The sequence below is a fragment of the Melanerpes formicivorus genome, unplaced genomic scaffold (genome assembly GCF_026170545.1).
Source record: "Melanerpes formicivorus ecotype bairdi unplaced genomic scaffold, bMelFor1.0.p_v2 SCAF_6, whole genome shotgun sequence".
NCBI classification, from domain to species: Eukaryota; Metazoa; Chordata; class Aves; order Piciformes; family Picidae; genus Melanerpes; species Melanerpes formicivorus.
The window spans coordinates 9,362,942-9,368,941 of NW_027142358.1; positions in this window are offsets into that span (position 1 = coordinate 9,362,942).

Below are 6,000 nucleotides of genomic sequence, written 5' to 3' on the forward strand. Positions count from 1 at the left end.
TGTAAGCCTCTTGTGCTGAGAGGGGGGGTTCACTCATCCCAAAATGTGCTGCCTCTTATGCTGCCTCATCTGCAGTGCAGGAAACTGTTGGACATGGCTGCTGGCTCCTATTGTCTCTGTGTTTCATTTCTGATTTGAATCGCTACCAACACCAAGGGGAACATCTACCCACACCTCTCCCTATCAAGGGTTCTTTAACAAAAAGCTTCAGAGTTCTAAACAGATGGAGTTAAGAGTCTATTAGGTTAGACATACTAATGTATCTGCCTGTTAGTCCATGCTACCTAATTTTCTGACCCTGTTGTATTTTTAACTAATATGACAAAGGAGTATAAATCTCAGAGGCAGGATGTTCCTACAAACTTTATGAAAATAGATGTCCAGATCAGAGAGACATCTGAATGCTATCCACTGAGAAAAGCACTACAGGGTGACTTTGAGTCTTTTTTAATTTCCAGAGAATGTACACTGAATAGAGCAGTGTCTAAATGCCTTGAATGCAGAACAAGCTTCAGTCACAATTTACAACTTCCAGACATAAGAGTCCATCAACACTGAAACACAAATCTGGAGAAAAATTAAGGCAGTATTCATAAGCTACTTTTCTGGTCCTCAGAGACTGAAAGTGAGGAAGAAGGGCAGAAGAACTTCTCTTTTTCCTCTTTTTCTTGAGTTACAGTGAGAGGTTGAATTTATGTCTTCAGTTTGGCCTGGGTGAGAACACTGTACAAATGGTGCTGCTATAGCTGCAGAAAACATATTTATGTCCCTAATCTTCCTCTTGCTCTCCTTCTCCCCATACCCATCCCTCCTCCTTTCACCATTGCAAATATACTCATTTAGTATTAGACTAGAATTTTTCAATGTAAATCTGCCAGAGACATAAGATAAATTAAAAACCAGCCTGCCTCCTTCACCTTTGGCCATGGATGGCCTCATGGAAATGAAACTGGAACAAAGGGAAAGTTACTGGGAGAAGTGGCTTCATCCTTGGGAAAAAGATTTCCTAAAGTAAAAATGTTAGCTTGTAGCTGAAACAAATGTACTGTATTCATCTCCTGAGAAGATTATGCATTTGCAAGCCTGATTGAAGAGCAGGTCACTGGAATTTTACAATATATGCAGAAGATATTTTATCTGGAACCTGAAAAACGAAACAATGATCAGAAGAGGGTGCTCTCAGCTCATGCTGTTTGGGTTTTGTTTTGAACATTTTGGTGTGAGTCTGAAGAATTTCCTCTTTTTGTTGGGACTAATAAGATGCCTTTTCACAAAATATTTTATGGGCTTTTTCACTAAGCAGATTGCCCTTCCTACTGCACCGTGAGTAAAATACAAGATCACGTCTTTGATCCATGATTTTTCTATATGCTTTAGAAGGCTTTCTGTAATATTAAGTAATTCCAAAATGAACTTCCTGTTTGGGGTCATGCTATTTACTATGTTTATGTCCTCATGCAGTCATGCTCTGGTGATATTAATATTTACAGGAACTGAATTCCTAGCACCCACGACCGAGTGCCATGGCAAACATTAAAAATTGCAAGAGAAGCAGTTCCTTCCAATAACACTTGCATCTTTATCCAGGCATGAAAAAGAAACAGTAACACATAGCCTCAGTGATCAATTTCCAATCATTGAGATTTCCCACATATCTAAGTGTTCACAAACAGTTGATTAACTAATCTTCAAAGCAAAAAATAATGAGAACTTAGCGCTGCCAGTAATGATTTCCTTAGCAAAGCATTCAAGCACAGAGTTCACTGCAGGCCGTGTAGTACATCATAAAATACCTGACACTTGATAAGTTTTATTAAAGCAGTGTTGATGTCATGGATAAAAATAAGCCTTTTAAAAGTTAGTTGATGTATGTGTGCAGTTTCTCCATTTTTCGGTTGGACAGTCTTTTAAGGTGATGAAATTTTCCTGTGCTCATAGCATTAGAGGATAGTCAGGGCTATAATCTCAGACATTTGCAGACTCAATTTTCTTATCTGGAGTTGTGTAGCAGAGGGTAAATTCAAGTAGAAGAAAGGCACCGTCTTCTAGCTGATGCAATGCAGCATTTGCTTCTAGTCCAGACTGCCAGTGGAATAGACCTCTCTGACTCTGATTCTCCACTATTTCAGCTTTTTTAGCAGTACTTACACGTGTGAAGTATCAAGTAACCATCTTTTGCAGGCAGATACAAAAACTGCCTGAAGGGAGAAGCTTCTTGCATTCAACAGCAGTGATTGAAATGGACTGTAGAAGGACTCTTATTCTCTGTGCATGTGTATATATATCTATAAAAATGGTTCTTGAAAAAGCATGATTTTATGGGCTGGTTCTTTCTGCACTTAAGAGACTTCTCAGTTATGTGCATCAGTGGTCAGGTCAAGAATCAGCCTGAGTGATAAACAGAGCTCCTGCAAGTCCATGTGCAAGAAAGGAGCTACTCATTAGGGAGGTCTTTTGGGAAAGAGCTAAGAAAGCAAGAAGAAATAAAAATAGAGACCTGGTTCATTGAGTCTGTTTACATTTGTGGGAAAACATCTGATGTTTGTCAGAACTCTGATTAAGGAAAAACTATTTTCCACTGTTTTAGACATAGGTTTATGCTTTCACTACTTTTCAGAAGAAAAGGAAGGAAAGAAAATGAGAAAACACAAAGACAAGACCAGTTTTCTTATGAAATGTTTATATGAAAGCATCATATTACCATGAGGTAACCTGTCACTGCCATTCTAATGATTTCCATCCAAGTTCTTGCTGTTCCTGCATTCTTCAATGTGACAGGTTAAAAATGAAGGAACTCTGTGGCTGCGTAGCACTGTGCCAATTGTCAGTAGAGAAGCTAATTTCTGGTTTCACATGGATTACTGTACAGTGGGACTCAAAGGTGTATCAGAGAATAAAACACACACAAATTATTGGATATTCACTACATATTGAAGAAAGGAGGTCAGAGACCATAGGTCACCCTTGTGTCTGCTTAGGTTAGAAGAGTGGGTGGAAGGTTAGCAGTAAAAGCACATTAAAAAATTATAGAAAAAAGCAGTAACTGAATGTCAGGACAGCAATAAGCTAGCACAGATAGAAAGGCAATACATACCCTCTAATCACACTGATTTTGAGACACTAGAATGAGGAAAGCAATTGCAGAGAGATGTTCACAAAATCATAGCTGACCTCTCTGAGACTTGGACAGGGAGAATAGGTATAAGTGATCTGCACTGCAGCTAAAACACTGCATTGCAGACAGGAGAACTGAGATTTGCCCTTAAGATCTAGCAAGTATTACAAATAGAAATGCATGTATAGCATGACCTGAAAGCTGGTTGCACACTGCTTCCATTGCTGCCTAGCAAATTCTGTCAGATTCAGCTAAGCATTTGTAACGACGTTAGTAAAGATCACTCAGTTTCTAAATGCCTGGAAGGCGTCTAGCAGCAGTGTAATGAGAGCCCCATAAGACACTTTGGAAAGTATCAGCCTATTTCATCTATTTCCAAGGTAGGTTTCCACCTATTCTGGTAAAGAAAGGGATGGACAATTCCACAATTTCTCTGCCTGATTGCCTTTGCATTTGATGAGGTGTAGGCTGAACAAAAGAAAAGTCTGAAGGTCTGATTTTCAATAGATTTTACTCCCCCTGACAAACCAGCATAAAGAGCACTGTAGCCTCACAGAACACTGGATTGGGATTTTCTGAGACTTTATTGCTAGTCCCAAATCTGTTGGTGTCCTTTTCAGACAGAACTTCCCCACTTACTAACATTTCACATAAAAGTCCTGGATCTAATAAAGCAAACTACTATCTGCAGCTGTATGTTGCTCTTAAAATAAGAAAAGAAATTTTCTAGCAGGACTTTGAGCATCCTAGTCTTCAGGACTTAGAAAAAAAGAAGGAACACTGGACTTAGGGTATCTTTCAGTCTTTATTTTTCTGACTCCATAATGACCTTGATTATTAGGACAGGTGAAGGTGCAAATACATGTCAAAAAGCCATATAATGAAGATATCTGTCCAGATTTTATCATTATAAGCTCTGAATCACAGAGTTTTGGATGTGAGAGGCCAACAAATGTGAACATACTATGTAAAACAGTGTGGTAGTTTTAGGCTCTGCCTTCAAAAATTTTTCCACAGATCTTGAACAGAAAGTGGTAAAATGTAAATAAATCACCACTGGGTGTAAAAAGGAAAATAATAATAGTTCTAAACAATCCCATGGGAGGGGTATCTACCATAAGATTTAGTTGTACAAAACAATCTATCTCTCTTTTCAACTCTTCGGCTCTGGCTGATGCTTCTCCTGGCTTTACTGACCTTGACTGCACTGCTTTGTTGTGACTGGTATCTGTGCTCTGGTTGTCTCTGCTCTGTTTCTTGTCCCTTTTTTTATGTACAGGGGGATAGGGAGAGAAGCAGAGGGGGGAGAAGCTATTAGCTTCCCCTGGTCTTTGGCCAGGGAGGTTCTTGTGCTGTTTATTAATTGTAAATACCTGTAAATACTGTATATTTTTTGTACATATTCATTGCATTTCATTGTAGATTGTAGTTTTGCTTGTAAATGCAGCTTTCATTTGCTTACAGCTGAGCTGGTCTGGCAAATTTATTGTTGGGGTGTGTGTGTGTGTGTGATTATTTTTCAACCCACCACAAACAGTTATCTGCAAATTATTTTGCAATAAAAAATTACCTTCTATTTAAGCATAATTTAAATAAAATGTCCCAAAGATCTCTGTGTATTTTTTCTAGTCCAGTGGAAAAAGATAATTGCTTTTCAGAAGAACTGATCTTGGAGTTTTCTCCGTTTGATGCTTCAGCCTGCAAAGAATGAGCTGAATTATTCTACTGCTGCAAATATCTAAGAACAACTGGCTGGGTTTTTTTTTATAGGTCACAGCAAAGAACTTATATTCAATATTTTTGTCTTGGTTTGTCCTTATCTCCTCCAGCACTTTGAGGACTAGCAAATGAGCTTGCCAATAGCTGCTCCTCTGGCCCCAACATCTAAAGGAGCAACAAGCTATACATTTCTATGGCTGTGCATATTCTTAAACATTCACGTTTGCTGTTTACATTCTTCCTTTGGCTGCCCATGAAAATTGGACCTGATTACACGTGCAAGTGTGGATCTCTGTTTGTTGCTTATTGCCATTCTGCTAATGCTCTAACCTCCCATAATTTTTGTGTAGGTTTTATTGTTCACTTCTAAATATTTTACTGTTCATAAAGATCCATGGCCTGAAAGCTGTTACTAAGCCAAGTTACCTGCATTGGCTGGCAATGATCTTGGGGGAAAAGGGGGAATCACCAGTGTATTTATTTCATGGATCCAACTTTTGGATCAATTCTTAATCACCTTTTTGAGTGACTACCACTTTGCTGTTGGTTAGCTATCAGCAGAACAGTTAGAAAATATCCTGCTCCTTTGAACAGCCAGCATGGGGGCTTACCAGAGGGATATTGGACCTCTGAGGAAAATACAAGCAAGAAAATGGAAGAAATCCTTAATCCTTGAACAGACTGCAGAACATAATGTATAATTTTAAAAATCAGAATGGATTTTTTCAATAAAACTAAATCAAGGAATACATGACTAATTCTGCACCCCTTGCTCATTATTGGTAAAGTCTGTGGGGATCCATCTCAGGTTATTTAAATGGACAAACCCAAAACTTCATAAGCAACAGCAGCTGGGTTTTGATTTAAAACAAGCATTTATGTAAGTTTTTCTTTTCTCCAACAACAACAAAATATAGTGAATATTTTACAGATAAAATTTAAGTATGTATAAAGAACCACATAGTTATGTCCTCATTCCAGTGACTGTAATTGTATTGCTTCAAGTAACCCACAGCCACCTCTATAAGACAGAGACCTATTCAATACCATGTGAAGTCAATCCTTTTCAGAATTATCACAGCTGCTGGATAGGAAATAAATGACTGAATGAAGGGCTGCAAATTCTTGCCCTATACTGATGCAGTGATTTCAGCGATCCTTGGGAT